General features: G+C 52.9%; 1 long non-coding RNA gene across 3 annotated transcripts in view; it reads right to left on the bottom strand.

The window, feature by feature from the left end:
* LOC134160272 (uncharacterized) overlaps nt 1–16,665 on the bottom strand; it is a 46,332-nt gene that overhangs the window by 3,280 nt on the left and 26,387 nt on the right. For 2 of the 3 annotated variants that reach the window (XR_009963500.1, XR_009963498.1), the window contains 2 exons: nt 14,510–14,784; nt 443–699 (listed from right to left, as the gene is read on the bottom strand). This is a non-coding gene — a long non-coding RNA (uncharacterized LOC134160272). The remainder of the gene's footprint in view (nt 1–442; nt 700–14,509; nt 14,785–16,665) is intronic. The other variant, XR_009963499.1, reaches the window with a different exon arrangement.

Genomic DNA, 16,665 nt, shown 5'->3' with positions numbered 1-16,665 from the left:
CTTTCATCTGGGTTAACTGGAAACAGATAACTTATGCTGATAGAAATGCTATCAGTACAGATCTGCCGCAGCAAACGTGGAGGCAGGAACCCGACACACAAGGAGCCCCTCTCTGCATTAACAACCCCTGTACTGGAATGTTCCAGCACAATGAATCACGGGCCAATGCCAGAACCCCCCTGTTTTCAGGAAGGCCAACTGAAACCTGACCTCGGCACACTCAAAGCTGTTTACGACTTGGTCTGCCTCAGTAAGCCCGGTTTTGGTGGGGTTTTTAACTCTTTATTAATTCTACTTTGATGCAGTCCAATAAGGAGCACGGAGAGAAGCAATTTCTTGCTGGCTAGTGCCTCTGGTTCTAGGAAAGCTTCCATAGCATACATGAAGAGAAGTTAAGGACCTGGCATGTAACATACAGGTCATCCAGTTATCCCACACTTACCAGTTTCATTCAAACAATCTCCATGACCGAGATTAGGAACGAGCTCCTGTTTCTCCCACTCACAAGCAGCAATAGGTAGGATTCTCTCTACGCACCACATAGAGAGTTGGGAAATGTGAGAAGGATTTTCTCAGTCTTGAGAGGAAAAAGTTGCCAAGTGGCCACTGAAAGGAGACAAGCATTTTCCCACTGCTGATGGCACAAAAAGCAATTTTGTGGCCTCAGAGAAGGCACAGGAACCAGCAGGGCTCAAGCGCCTGGAAAGGATAAGATGCCCTTATTCACATCTGCTGCCCAGTAAATGCAAACTGCTTCAGTGCCACAAAAATGTAGGTTAGGCAGCTAAGAACCACAGAATCATAGAATGCTTTGGGTTATAAGGGACCTTAAAGATCACCCAGTTATCACGGATGTATCCCACCAGCTGGAGACGCTGCTGATGTCCTCACCATACACTGTATTTCCTCTTCCATCCTTGATTTCACACCCAGACCTCCCCCCCGAGGCTAGGAAAACACTGACTACAAACATCATTCAGGGAAGATGTTTAGTAAAACCCACAGTGCTCAATGGCTCTGAAGGGCAACACAACAGTCTTCCTGCTTCTCTCTAAGAGGGCAGCAGGGCAGGGACTGTAAAACTGAACTCAGCTTGGCCCCAAAGCACTTTAAAGTTCCTGTTGCATTTTCCATCTAAATCCAGCAAATCCCCCCACTAAGCAACAGCCCAGGTAGCCACAACCACTGCAGGAGCAGTGGGCAGGTTTCAGAGAGGGTGTGCGCAGTGGGACAGCAGCTGAGAGCGGAGCAGTGGCCTTCCAGGGAGGGAATGCCAGCTGACAGCGGTGCTCGGAGCTGGGCCCTGCACAGGAGGCATCTGGGAGCTGCTGCATTCCCATTCCTCTGAAGCTTCCTGCACTTCCGAAGCACTGATAGAGTTTCAGTCCTCACCAGCTGGAGCCTGGAGCAGGGGACTCCCTCTGGAGAAGGAGCTGGAGCTCCTCCTCGGGGAGGAAGATGAGGGGTGGTGTCAAGAGGCTGCAGCCGCTGCTGCACATTGCAAGTGACAGAGCAGAGAGGGGCATCCATCAGGTACCCCCCTCGGGAACCTCCTGTGCCAACGGGAGTATCGTGTGGTGGAAATGCAGCTCGTCCCTCACCAAAGGAAAAGAATGTAAAAGGAAACCTAAACCCACCTGGATCTGCTGCTGTGCTCAGGAGAGACACCACAGCACAGCCGGCCTCTCTGCAAGGCTCCCAGGGAGCCCTGGCTGCAAGAAGGGCTTAGAGAGGGGCAAGGCACATTTCCTCACCATCAGACCACGGCACCTCACTTCAGCTGCTTCTTTCATCAAAAGAAGAGCTGAAAAGCCTTGTCTCCTCGCAGAGAACCCTGCATAGCACCAAAGAGAGCAGGATTTCCTCCCCATTCATTGCACATGAGCTCTGCGGGTAGGTGGTTACACACAGGGATGATGGACAGGCGGATGGAGGGCTGTAAGCATGGCAGACAGGTTGGAGCACGGGCAGGCAGCCTGCTGAGGACTGTAGGTTTGAATCACGGAGCACCAGGGGTAGTGCCACAGCCCTGGGTGATAGGTGATGGACACCGGAGTCTGCACTGCCTCACATCGCACAACAGCGAAGGCCCAACCTGTGACCCCCCAGCACGTGCCTCGCTCAGTGTCTACCAGAGCTCCCATGTGGCAGCTGCAGAGTGATCTGGACCACTGGGGCCTGTCAGGACAAACACACCAGGCTTCCTGGCATTCCACCCAGCAGTTATGAAGCTGTCACTTGCTCAGGCTGTCTCCGAACTGTGCCAGCTTTTCACCTGATTGTCATTTCTGGATGCTGTTACTGAGAGGCATTTCTGGAGCTTCAGGACCTGCTTGGGGAGAATGAGGCCAAATTCCCAACCTTTCTGCCTCCCACTTTTCCCCTTTTCTGGAAACTTTTCCCATGCTAAGTATAGTTCCTAACAGGTGCAGGACCAGAGGGGACTGTCAGGGATGCAGCTGTCCCCACAGAGGCCTGGATCCATCTCCATCTGTCTCACTGGAGTTAGCCATGCTGTCAAGCTGGGCTCTTCGGACACGGGATATGGGAGCATCAGAGATGCAGGCAGGGAAGAGATACATGCACACACACAGGCAGAGGGAGGATGGTTCTTCCAGGGAATGCCACAAACAAAGCCTCTGACATCAAGCTAATGCATCCTTTGAGGGTTTAAAGAGCCCTTGCTACACGCAGGCAGGCTGCCAGCTAACTCATCTCTCTTCCTTGCCATGCTAACAGCCTGATGCCAAGGTCAGGCTTTAAATGAAAGCTGACTGCTTTGTAATCCCCTGTGCCTCATTTGGGGATGCCACAAGACTGGGAAGAATCGGTGTAAAAGACACTTGACTGGGGACAGCTCCGGTGCGATGAGTGAAGCTGTTCCCTTGCCCAGGCAGCTGCAGCCCTGGCTCCCACTCTGCCAGCCCCACACCAGAGCTGTTCCAGCCTGTGGAAACACATGGGTAACAGAGACCCCTCTAACACACCTGGTGTGGATGTGTGCCAAGCAGTGGCAGATCACTGACCTCCGGATGCATGGTGGTGACAAGGCGTCCTAACAGAGCTGCGTGGTCAGACACCAAGTTGTCTCGTCACTGTAGGGGATATAGAAATAACAGAAAGAGAGGTAACCCTCTCACAGACTTGGGACCCCCCTCACAAACTATAGGTGCTTCCTACCCTGGTGTCATTTCAGGCTGATGTGACATGAGGGAAGGATCACTTTGCAACATTTCATCATCTCCTTGTTAATCGACCACATGCTGCAGCAAGAACAGCTGATCTGTTTGACAGATCTGGGGCCTGGGATGTGCTCTGTGTTAAGAAGCTGGTTTAGCTTAATATGAGGGTGATGAAAACCTTATGCAGCGAGCAGGATGGCACCTTGACATCACCACCACCATCACTGAGAGAACAAAGCAGGAGGTTTCTGCATTCAGCCTGTGCCACCACAGAACATGCTCCATGCTATGCTTCGGCCACAGTCCAAGGTCTGAACTCGGGGAACCCAAAGCCCAACTGAATGCCATGGGGCAGCGTCTCAAGCTGCAGGAAATGAGGCAGAACCAGCTCTCAGATGTCTGCCTGGGGCTCAGGGACATGGTGGGATGTCAGGGTGAGACAGACGTGTATGATCTTTGGCAGAAGGAAAATCCATTTCTCTTCTTTAATTCCTTTGTCCCAGTGAAGCCACGCTGCTCTCAGCAGGCCCCTGCCCAAGTCACACCTCCCAAAGGAACAACCACGATCCCTGGGATCAGTGGTCCCCTGCAGCTGCAGGGACCGGCTCTGAAGTGAGCCCAAACAACCTTGCACAGACGTCCCTCTCCTCCTAAGGGGCTCCTCAGCAGGGCCAGCGGTACCTGGGGCCTCCCTGCTCACAGCACACACATTTCACCAAGGCACTACTTGGGCACCAGCAGGAGTTCCATTGGCAGGAAGAGGAGGATCAGATCCAGATTCACAAACATCGGCCCTGATTACAGGGATGGCACCATGTTAACCTTTTCCTTAACTTGCCTTAGCATCTTCTGTCTCAGCTTCTGTCCCCTCCTCCAGAGTTTCAGGCCTCCGTGTTGTTACTTTACTCCTTTTACAACGACCCCTTTCACAAAGAAAAGCTGACTGAAGCTCTTTGGGTCTCCAAAGACCATTCCATCACATCAGTGCTGATGGGACTGGGGCTGCCAGACTGAGTTATCACAGGTCCTGCCCTCCCCTCCTATTAAGGCCTACTCACCAAGGGAGCACTGGTCCAGTCCAAGCAGAGAAGGTCAATGCCAAGCTGCACAAGCCTCCCACAATTAGGGAAGAGGCATCAAAGGGAAAGAGAGGAAAACAAATATATCCGAGGCATTTCCCTTTGCCAGACTCCTCCGGAAAGTTACAGACCAGTTCAGACAGCCCCAGGGAGGGAATGAGTTCCAGGGAGACCCAAACCTTTTATGATCAGGTCATCCTGCATCAAGAAGGCTCCAGCCCTGTCTTGAGGAACACATCATGCTCAGCATCTCACAACACCTGTGTCACACAGCCTGGCGTCTCTTTCTGTCCCAGCACAACCCCTTCCTGCCCAGTGGAGGGTCGCACTCCTGTCCTGCTATCAGGACCTATGTGATTGTGCAAGCAAAGCAGTGAAGTCGATTCAGAAGCAATATAGGAACAGTGAGCTTGGATTACTACTTTCCTCCTACAGAGGAAAGGAGGCACATCCCATCAGGCAAGTGACAGTAAAAATACAGTAGGTGTTCTCACACATTAGCATCATTCACTCCAATTCAGGAATGCTGAGCTATGCAGGAAGGATGCTTCTGGGGAGAAGCATCATGTGAATGCTGAATCAGTAGCTCTAGAATGTGTCTGCACTCAGGAAAAGGCACACCTCTGACAGGCTCTGGTCAGTCCTGGGGACTGCGCAGCTTTCAGGCCAAGGAAATAAGGGTCAACACAAAACACCTGTCAGCCCTTTCTTCCTCACAGCCTGGCAGCCCAAAACCCAGAGTAAACCAAGACAGAAGCAACACCCTGCAAAGCCATCTGCACCTGAGCAGCACAGCTGGAACATCTGCAGCATTACAAACCCAGACCGGATGGAGCAGCCCTGAGGAGAGGACTTGGGGGTGTTGGGTGAGGAGCAGCTCCCCATGACCCGGCTTCAGTGAGCGCTTGAGCCCCGACCCCTGCCATGTGCTGGGCTGCACCCCCAGAGCGTGAGCAGCAGCTCAGGGAGGGGATCCTGCCCCTCTGCTGTGCTCTGGGGAGACCCCCCTGCAGCCCTGATCCAGCTCTGGGGCAGCAGCACAAGAGGGACGTGGAGCTGTTGGAGAGAGGCCAGAGGAGGCCATGGAGATGCTGCGAGGGCTGGAGCAGCTCTGCTCTGGAGCCAGGCTGAGAGAGCTGGGCTGGGGCAGCCTGGACAAGAGAAGGCTCCTGAAGGGGAGACCTGAGAGCAGCTCCAGTGCCTGAAGGGGCTGCAGGAAACCTGGAGAGGGGCTTGGGACAAGGGCCTGTAGGGACAGGCCAAGGGGAATGGCTTGAACCTGCCAGAGGGGAGACTGAGATGAGCTCTTAGGCAGAAGCTCTTCCCTGTGAGGGTGCTGAGGCGCTGGCACAGGGTGCCCAGAGAAGCTGTGGCTGCCCCATCCCTGGAAGAAGCAGATGATCCTTAAGGTCCCTTCCAACCCAAACCGATCTGTGATTCTGTGATAATGCAATCTCCTGCCTGGCCGGACATGAGATGGAAAAAGAGGTTTTCTGCCCTTTCATGTCCTCTACCCAGCTGAAAAAGAGCTGAAAACCCCAAGACAGTAGAGAGGTAAAATTCTCTTTGTCTTTGCTTTCAGCCCCAGGTTAAACCTGCCTCAAGCTCCAGGCCTGGACAGAGCCTGGACTTAACTGGATTGACCACAAGGACTGGATGGCTCCCTCTGGTGCAGAGGTCTCTGGAGGTGGAAGGGCTGGCAGAGAGGCAGCACAGGATACTAAAGTTTGGACATTTGAAGTAATGGACATTTGACAGGCATTTCTAAATGGATTTCCGAGCCAGAATTTCCTTTCAGGCACACCTGCAGCTCTGTAAAGCTCTGTGGCCCCTGCACCGTGCTCTGAGGACAGTTTGACCTGGAGCCTGAACAACAGGATTAAGCACTGGATCAGCAGAAAAATGACTGCAGATCCTCATTAGTGCTTGCTACCGGAGAGTTATTGCTCCTACAGAACGCCCGTTTCCCTGAGCCACACTGTGCAGTGCCAATGCCTTTGCTGGATTTAATAGCCAAATTATCACGGCTGTGTCACCTCCTCCCCCTTCTGCATGCTGAGACCTGCTCCCCTGCCTTCATTCCCTCTCCTGTTTTGCTAGCAGGTAAACACACCTTTGCTGTTCCTTCATGGGTAGTCTTCTTTTCAGCTTCTTCCATGCTTAGGCTGGCGGGGACTGGGGGATACAGGCAGTGGAAAACGCAGTGGGTCTTCTCACCCTAAAGATGCCTCCTTGGGAGTGGGTCTTCTAAGTTTTTACTTAGTGAAAGTCCCATCAAAAGTCCTCATTAGAGGTGATGCTGTGTCAAGCTCTCCTCCCAAACATCGCAGTGGGCCACTGTCCTGACATCCAACTGCTCCAGCCTCTGTCACACGCTTCCTGCTCAGCTCCCCAGGCTTCACTCAACAGCAAGAAGCTTGGCTGGGAGGTCCAAGGAAAAGGAGATCGACAGCAGGGCACTGCCAGACAAGAAAGTGCTTCCACTTCTACCTGAAGAGCCCAGGAAGGGGCAGGGACCAGCTGGGGTGGTGGGGAAGGGGCTATACTCCTCTTCAGCTCTCCTAAGTGCAGCCTGTGAAAGGTCATCCAGGACCTATCCTGACCACGGTACCCAAGAACCATCAGCTCCTTTCCAGGACATCAAAAGAGCCATGTAACAAAGAGCATGAGGGAGTTTCACACCAGGATCAGATGTTCATGTGGATAAGAAGAGCACCCACAGTGACAGAGGCTCAAATGAAAATCAGCACAACAGCTCTGATCATCCTGCTCCAGGGGATGAGCTGCTGGCTGGGGTCAGGGGAAGCTCCCCCCATAGGGTTTTACTGCACAATTGTAGGCATTATGGGATTTTTATGCCTTCCTTTAAGGCATCTGGTCTTGGCTTCTGGTGGAGACTGGAGGCTGGGCTGGAAGCACTATTGGTCTGTTCAGCTCAAACAGGTCTTATGTCCTAATACAAAATTAATGGTAGCCTCAGTGAGCTCCACACAGCAAAGCTGTCTGCTCCATGTGCTGCAACCAGCACAGCAACACTCCTGGATCAACACAACCCTCACACCCTACCCAGGCTGTGTCCCCAAATACAGGCACCCCACGCTCCCTGAGGATCAGAACACTGATGCTGCACCCCTGAGCTCCTGTGCCTCAGGAGATGCCTCATCCTCCTATGCTGGGGATACCAGAGCCACAAATCTCTCCAGCAGCAGCTGTAATGCAGATGGGCTGCAGGTACCTGCGTCCCCTTCAGCAGCCTCTCTTGCTGACAGGAGGGCTGTGGAGGCAGAAACAGCTGCCTTAAAAACTCTGTTTCAGGATCCACACTGCAGTCCTTTTTGCTTGCATGGAACAACACCTCAGACAGAGCCACTCATCTTCACTTGAGGACCCCTTTAATCTACCAACACTTAGATTGAGGCTCACGACCAGCCTGTGAACTGGTCAGGTCCTTTTTACCAAGCCAAGGGCATGCTGTCCTGGCTTACACCCAGCACAGGGCTGGAGATGGGAGAAGTGCTCGCTCTGACCATGACTTTCACAGCAGGACTCCTCTGAAAGGACACCGTGCCCTCAGTGACTGGAGCGAGGGGTTTTGTTGAGCTGAGCAGTTTGGTGTCTAAGTGAAAAGTGAGTTCTGCAGTTGCAGTGTGTGCAGCTGACCCATGGCTTGGCCTATGGGAGTCACTGGCACTGCTGGGAAGCCTGACCCAGAGTCCTCTGTTTCCATGCCCATCTCTGTGCTCCTGTGTCTCTGCTGTTGCCAGCCCAGTGCTGGAGATGGCAGGATGTGAACTGCTTTTGCAGAGGCATAAGGGAATCACTGCGGCCATGTGCTGAGGGCTATAACCCCTCCTCAGCACCTGTAGCAAGGACTGGTTTTAGCAGCAGCTGTCTCCAGGCAGTGGAGCTCCGGAACCCTCTTCCCGTGGTATTTGTGTCCAGCTGTAAAACTGCAACAACTTCCAGCTTCCTCATCCTCCTCCTTTCACCACATCCTCTCAACTGCCTCTCCATCCCACCGAAGGCTGCCACGGAGTTGCTCTGCCTCCTCCATGCCATTGCCATTCCCAGCTGCCTCCCGCTCTCTGCTCGGCAATGTTCACAGTGCTTTCCCACATCCCCTGCCCACCCAGTCCCACTGGCCGGGTGGGTGAGTGCCAGGCTCCCCACGCCTGGGCACACAGACTGGCTGGATGTGGTCCTCAGGCCTGTGTTCTGACACCTCTACCCAGTGGTCAGATTGAGCTGGAGTCAGTCAAAGTGCACAAGAACGACTGGGGGAGAGCTGGGACTGACAGATGTGCTCACCACATACGCTGAGTTGCCTTAAAGGATGGTACAAGCACCCCATAAAGTGAATAACTGCACAGGACCACCTCCTGGGGGAGCTTTCACCCTGAACCAGGTGGCAAACAGCTTATTTCACTAGGAAAAAAGACTAAACCACCAGAACCTGACTCTGAAACCATTAAAGTCCTTTGGTGGTACTTAGTGGACCTAAGACCTCAGTGACAAACTCACCACACAGAATGATGAGGTGGAGAACAACAGCCAAACTGCTTATTCCCATCCTGTGACACTGCACACTACTGCAGCCCCTGGTTTGCTCCCCTCTAATCTGAGCTCTTCCTTCATGCCCTGGCTCTATCTACCATGGGGAACAATGTCCTTACTCATAGAGGGACGCTGACCAAATCTTAAAGCAGATGTAATAACACTGTCTCAGCTGACACTCTGATCGATGCTTTTCATGCAAAATTATGCTTTCTGTGACTAATAAATATTGATCTTGTTCCTCTGCAGCACTGCAATAAAGAGGGACTTAAAGATCAGCCAGCGCTGAGCACCCTCCAGCACTTTCCAGCCCCCAGCAGCCACCCAGCAGCACCCCTGTGCATTTGCCCTTACGTCTGCCTGAGCCCATCCAACACTGATGCCATAGCACAAGGCCTGATCACACGGAGAGCACACCATCCCTGTGAACATCCACCTCCCTTCATTCTTCTGTCCTTTGAATGGTTACAGCAGTTCCTAGGGAGAAGTGGAAATTACATGGAATTGGAGTGAGTGCTGGAGGGGGGGAGCAGAGCCATGTCCTGTGCGCATTTAGGATAACAAACAGGAGAAGCTGGGAACTGAAACATTTACAACTACTTGGCAATGGAATGGTGTAAGCATTAATGGGCATGGTCAGACTGCTTCAATCTCCTTACATCAAAGCTATGGAGCTCAATAGCAAGCGCCTGGTGACCAGCTTTGCTGGACACACGGTGTCCATTCAGCCCTGCTGAAAGGCTGAGTGATCAAGCACTGCTCTGCATTTTACACCCATTTGCCCTCCTCAGCACCACACTTTGCTTTCTGGAGGCTGCTCAGCCAGGCAGGGACCCGCCATGCCTTTGCTGACCTGTGTCCATGTCTCAGTGGTGTTCAGGGTGGCCCAAGACTCAGGCTCGTGCCCACTCCCCATCCTTCAGCACAGACCTTGCTTTCACCACAGTTTCCATGTGCCCTTTCCCCACACAGCTGAGGGCTGAGAAGGCTTTTAAGGCAAAAAACTTACAAATTAAGACACTGCCTCTGGACTACGGTGCTTAAACCATGACAGCATCTCCCCCAGGCTGTGGCTGGGGTCACTGGAGAGCTCCCCCAGGTCTCAGACTCTCCCCTTCCCCACGCCCCTCCTGGGAAAACTGGAGAGGCAAAGGGCTGCTGCTCCAGCAGATTTGCAGGAGTGGGAGTTGAAGAATCAATGGAGCTCTGAAAGCCAGTGGGGAAAGTCATTCCTGACACCAGGAATAAATGATTCAGTGGGAAAGGGAAAAAAAAATATACCCACCCTCAAATGAGGCTGGAATTACCCACTGGAGAGATATTTCATCTTGAGAAATTGTGTTTGCCGCAGCGTTCATCTCACTGAGCCACAGCAAGGCTTTAATATCCAGCAAAAGGTCAAACCTAAATGGGACTTGTTCCAGCCTGCACACACACACACACACTGAGCTCCCACAGGTACTCACAGGGCTCTGAGTGGCTCCACATCATCAGCCCTTCCCACCCCCAAGGGGCCACCCTCCCCAGGTGGTTAACAGTCAACCTCCCTGTTCGTTAGGCAGTGCTTACCAGCCTGCTTCCAATTCTGCCTTTGGAATCTCTCATCACACCGGGCCTGGAGGTGGAACCCCCAGGGCTCAGTGCACAGGAGCTGCTCTGGACACGCTGCACTCACAGCCCTGCCTTCTGGTGGAAGGTGCTTGGAGCTCCAGAGGCTTTGCCACCCTCCTTCTCCTGCCTCCTCCCTATATCCAGGTGGAAAAGAAGGATAATGAGCACCAGCAGTGTGGCTGTGCATCCTTCCCCTTCATGCCAGTGTGTGCAGGATGTTATGGTGTGGCCTCTCCCACTCCCACAGCACAAAGGGCAATTGAGTGGGTTTGGGATACAGCCAGCTCAGGCAACAGTACAGAGCAACCAGCTGGCCACAGCCACCTCAGCTGCCCTCCCTTCCAAAAGGGAGGCCAAAAGACCTGTGCTCACTCCCTTTGGAAGCAGGATGGGTCCAAAAGAACAGCCCTGCCTGCTTGGGTGTCTTGAGCAGGGTGAATCTGGGGTGAAGGCTGGGACCTTCCAGATGTTTGCACTCCAGGGACCTCACTGAGCAAAGCACAGGTTTATCCTAAAGGAAGGTAGGATTTCAAGGCACTCGAGGGCTGCAGGGGCAGCTCTCAGCTCCTCATTTGGAAACATCAGTGCTCAAAATAGCTTTTGTGAGCAGAACCACAGAGTCCCTGTGGCAGTGCCTGGTCCTGCCCCACTGACACTGCAGCTCTGAGGAACCCCAAACTGCTCCCATAACGAAGATATTTTATAAGGATCACGTTTGGGTCTGCTTGGGGGTATCTGAATCCCAGAGTCCAGGCTGGTCCTGTGTGGTCCTGTGGGTCTGTGTGAGCACTCTTCTCATTCCCATCTGTCTCATGGTCCCCATGGCCACACTGTTTTTCCCACTTGTGCTGTGGTATTGGTGCTGTCTCCATCCATCCATGCATCTGCTCAGCCTCTCCTCAGGAATTTGTACTCTTCCTCATTCCCTTGGACATGGCTCTACTCCCTGGAGTTTGGCATCCCTATGCCAGGCCACAGCATTGTTCCAGGGATGAACCAGGCAGCGAGCAGATGAAGGGAAGGCAGTTTCCCAGAGAGCTTCCTGCCTCCTTTCCACCATGACAAAGGTGAGAGTCCAAAGGAAGAAAGGAGTGAACTGAGCCTTTTCTATAACATCTACTGACATCCCAAGAGGGAGCAATGCAGGTCAGCGAGCTGAGCACAGGGGGTTTTACCTAAGGCAGAGCTGAAAACCTCCTTGAACTTTAGGGTTTATAGCAAACCTGGTCCCAGGCTACAGGCAAACTTCAGACCCAGAAAAGAACTAGCAACTCTCCTGACAGCCTTGTGCCCTCTACCTTCCATCTCAGTCGTCCACCACAACCTAAAGCTCTCCTGCTTTCCTGTTCAGGGCCACATTAAGCTCAGCCAAGGCACCTCCATCCTGCCCAGAATTCCAGCTGCCCCTTCAGCCCTTCCTGATGGATGAGCTGCCATCCATGATGGGCAACACGCTGGTTTCTGTGCTGATGTGGATCACCTCTGCTGGGGAATCACCTGAAACTACCACCCTTGTTCTCACTTGTGACTTGAGCCAGATTTCACTGTGTACAGAGAGATCAGATTCTGCTCAGGTTAACACCAGAGAGGTTTTTGTTCAAACATTTACAGTTAAAGCTCACCAGAAAATCAACAGGATTCTGCTGGACAACCCTCAGCTATTCACATTCCCCAGAGGAAAACAGCGGGGTTATGTGGTATTTAAAACATACAGAGACATCCAAAAGCCAGCCTCCAGGCTGGGTCTGTGCTGTACATCCATGGCTCTGAGGGAAGCAGGAGGAACTTAATGGCTTTTCCTTTCTAATAACGGTGACCATGTGGACATAGCCAGAGTGGGCAACCAGCCCCTCACCCAGCCACACCAACAGAGGAGGAGGAGACCATCTCTGAACAGCAACCAGCAACCACATACTTGGGAAGCCAACGCTATGGAAAATGGGGTCAGATTGCTTCTCCCCATGTTTGGCTTTGTCTTTGAGCTGTTTGTGTCTCCTGGAAGCAAGTCCTGCCTGGCAACAACCCGAGGTGTCAGTGAGAGGTCTCGTCCTTTCCAGTCAGGATGTTTGAATTCAAGACTCAAACTTGTGGTTGGCAGGGAACGGGGCAAACAAACAGCCAAATGATCTGCTGTGAGTCCCTGACAGCCCAGCACAGGGCAGCAGGCAACAGTTACCCCTCCTGGGGGCCTGGGGAACATCCCCCCCTCACCCAGCAGCTCCTCACTGCTTCTAAATGTTCCTGTTGCTGCTCTCCCCACCCCAGGCCCTCTTTTTGGCACATCAACCTCTGTTTCAAGCTCTCCTCATCCATACCTGCGACTGTCCATGGCTTCAGAGTGTGCCTCTGTGGTTCAATGGTTATCTGGGAGTTAAGTCCAGCTCAAGTTGGACAAAGCTGCAGTGGCAGATGCAGAGGCTCAGGTAGAAATCGCCCTCTCCCTTTGCAAAGGCCAAAGGGTGCTGGAGGGAAGCCAAGCTCCTCCTGATGAACAGGCTGAACCCCTGCGTGCCAGCTCTGAAGGCAGAGCAGACATCTACAGATGTTACTCCCATGGGATGAGGCCAAGTTGATTTAACAGCCTCCTTCCCCTGCCTGGAGATTCAGCTTCCTCAGGGAGCCAGTGACCATGCTCAGAGACCTTTCAACTAGGCAGCACTCTCTGACATGAAGCTCCTGTCTTTGAAGGCTTCTCATGTACCTCCCAGTGCCCTGGGCACTGGCTCAGCAAGCTTCCTGCTTGCACGCACATCCTGCAGCTCCATCCCATACCTCTCCTTGCTGCTGGATACAACAGCATTGCCACGCAGCCACAGTGCATGTGTGCCCTTGGTGTGATCCCCTAAACCCCCATGCTCACAGGGAATGAGTGTGCACAGCTCAATCCTCCCAGTTGTCACCATCTCCCCCTCTGACAATGCAGCCACAGACCCACAGCTGGCAGGCCAGTGTTCCCCCTGTGCTGCTGGATAAGGGAAGGCCGGGGTGGGAATGCAGACAATGTCCTAAACAAATCTGCTGTTTACAAAGTCCCTGTAAACAGTTTACATTGCTAGGGAGAAACCATGGAGGAAGAGCAGCTGGGGCATGTCCCTCTCAGTGCTCCTGGGGGAGTGGAGCTGATGCGTGTCTGCAAAGGGTGCACACACAGGAGAGAAAAGAGGAGGCAGCAAAACCCCAGCACCAGCGGCTGCCGCAGCCTGCCAGGACCTTTGGCCACCTCACACTGCCTCCCTGAGCACAGCCCGAGGGAGGTGGCATGTCCCTGGGGGGCAAAGCAGTGTAGCCAGGTCAGCTGCACAGGGAGGCCAACCTCAGGCTCCAGAAGGGTGGTGATGCTGCTGGGTGAGCTGGCTCCTGCTGCCCAAGGAAGCAGACCTGAAGGAGCCAGCCCTGAAGCTCCCCTGGGCTCTGCGACGCATGTGAAGTGTCTTGTGACTCTCAGCCCATGAAGAAGTGCTGTGTGGCTCACAGAGGCCAGCCTCCTGCTATATTATAGACATGTATTTAAGAGTGGTTAAAAATGGGGCCCCAGAAATACCAACAAGAACATTTTGAAGTCCTGGCACAAAATAAAAGCCTCAGTGTACCTCTAATCTGCCCTGCTTCCTGTCCATGGGAGCCTCTTTGAAGTGCCTGTGCATACCCAGTGTGTCAGTGCAGCCCAGTGAGCTCAGCTGAACCTCCCCTGGCTCCAGGACAGCCCTGGGGTGCTGATGCAGTGAGCCAGGCTGGGGGCTGAATGCAGGGCCTGAAAGGCTTTGGTGGGAGAAATAGAAGGGTTAAAAGGAAAGCAGAGCCTTTATCAGCCTCCCTCAGCCCTGCTCACAGTTGAAAGGGTTCCTTATGTTACTTGAATGGCTGAGCAGGAGGTGAGAAAATGCGGCCTTCACTCGAGGAAGGTGATAAGTGCTCTGAGCCCAGAAACAGTGGCAGAGGGGCACTGGGGATGGGCAGCCAGCTGGAGCAGCAGGGACAGTGAAAACAGGCTCTCTACACATGAGGCAGCAATGCTGACCCAGTAGTTAGAAAGGAACACAGGTACAATGACAAAAACATAAAAAAGCAAGTGGGCAAACTCACCCATTTGGTGTTGAAGGGCAGGCAGAGAGGCAAGGAGACCACATTGCTCCATCTGCAAGGGGTAAGTGATGTTCATCCACATTCACTCTCGACTGCATCACCAGAAGTCCTCTCAGAGCCAGCCCTGCCTTCGCTCTCCACTCAGTCGGTCTTCCAGGGCCCCCAGTTGTGTCCCCTTCCTGACCAGGAATAGGAGGGAGGGGTCTCCAAGCAGAGCTGCCCATCTCAGCCAGCAGGAATGTCAGAGGCATCTGCAGGACCTCTCACAGAATGGACTGAAAGATAAAAATGGGGGGAATAAACCAACCAACCAACCAACCAACCAACCATTCCCAGCTAACACTGGGTTGTCAGGTTCCTTGCTCAGGCAAAAAAAAAACCCAATCCAATGATGTTTTTCAGAGCCAACCACGCGCCCAAAAGCAAAGCAAATGAGCTTGGGTTTGGATTCAGCAGCTTTTGTGCAGTTCAAAGCAGTCATCCAGCTGAACTTCTGAATGAAATGGCTCTTCCAAATGAAAACTTGAGCAATGTTGGATTTAAAGCAGTCAGAAACGACTGAAGCTGTGATCCCACACGAGTTCTGGGTGGTCTGCCCTGCCTGAGACAACTTGCTCAACGTGACCAGAAGTTTGTAAATACGTCTGCTTGACCCCACACAGCTCAGTAACAGTGACAAAGCATCTTCTGATTCAAGTCCTTTCAGAGCCATAGGGACACCCCAGTGATCCCAAAACCTACAGAATTCCCCTGTGCAGGTGGTTAGGCACAGCTTGAAATAGGTGCCAACATCCTTCAGCTTCCTTCTGGTGCCGCAGCGGGCAGCTGTGAGTGACAGGGTGCCTCTCCCAGCAGGGCCACCTCACCTCCACACCCATCATTTCACTGCGAGGTGGGCAGCAAAGCCACTGGAGCTTCTGCTTGTGAGTGCTGAGGCTCTGATTCTATGATAAGCCTTTAAAAATTGCAAAGTGAAGCAGTTCTACTTTCCAAAAAGCATTCACACTCCCCCCTTGCACCCACATGGGCTTGTTATGTTAAGGCTGATTATAAAACCTGCTTGGAGCAGCCCAACACAACCTTGATTTCTGAAAGAGTGCTGAACATGGCTTGCCTTTGTCCACGCTCAGGGTGAGGCTCTGTTAGCACCAGTTCTGCAGCTCTTACTGCTTGATGACCACTGTCCAAAAGGAGTCTTTTCTTCAGGATGCTCTGATGCATGTGAAACAACAGCCCTGACCACTCACATTCGTTTGCAAAGGCTTTGGACAAGAACTCCAGTTGCTAGCCCAGAAGTCTCATGCATTTTCCACTTCAATTGTAATTGTTGGTACTGTGGATCACTTCTCTAGAATCAGACCTAGAATCAGCTGCCTCCCAGAGCACAGGCATATGAAGCACCTCTGGTGGGATCAGCCTGCCCAAAGGATCCCACAGGCAGAGGTGGAGAGACAGCACAGCAAATTCATCTATCACAACTCTTATGCCTGATGCGACAAGCTGATCAGAAAGCACATGTGTCCTGTTAATGCCAAAGGTCTCTCAGGTCTGTTAAGCATCAATTCCCTTCCTGTTCTCAGGGGTTTTATTACTATGAACCATTAAAACACTGCCAAGATGGCCATGAATTAAACCACACATTTTCTCAGCATGAAGCTCCACTCCCATATGTTTGGCGATACACCAAAACCATCCCCTGGATCGCTTTTACAGACATCCACACAGACCAGGCCTGTACCTGCAGCCTCCTCCTGCACCTCTGAGGGGCATCCCCATCCCTCCCTGTTGATCAAGAGGAGACTGACCCAGAAATGCCCTGCCAAGACAAACAGGAGATTCTGTATTGGGATGGCTGGGATATGGCCTGTCCTGCCGAGAGCTGCTGAGGTGGCAGTGGCATTGATCACTGCCTCTATTTGTCCTTCTATAGTGCCCTCCCTGGCTTGCCTATGGTCAGAGAGGAGTGGGGGCCTGCCCTCACCCCGGCACCTCCTCACCAAGTAGTCTGTGCAGACAATCCTCCCTTACACGCATGGCCATGTTCAGGAATTCCTCTTGCAATTCCTTCCTTGTCATCCCCAAACAGCATTCCTGTGCAGAGGAGCTTGGGAAGCACAGCACCGCAGAGCAGTGATTAAGGGCCAAAACCAGACAAC

Source organism: Pezoporus occidentalis, unplaced genomic scaffold, assembly GCF_034315485.1.
Source record: "Pezoporus occidentalis ecotype Australia unplaced genomic scaffold, CSIRO_AGI_Poc_V1 ctg159, whole genome shotgun sequence".
NCBI classification, from domain to species: domain Eukaryota; kingdom Metazoa; phylum Chordata; class Aves; order Psittaciformes; family Psittacidae; genus Pezoporus; species Pezoporus occidentalis.
The sequence above is the reverse complement of the archived record's forward strand: the minus strand, read 5'-3'. Positions and strand labels throughout refer to the sequence as shown.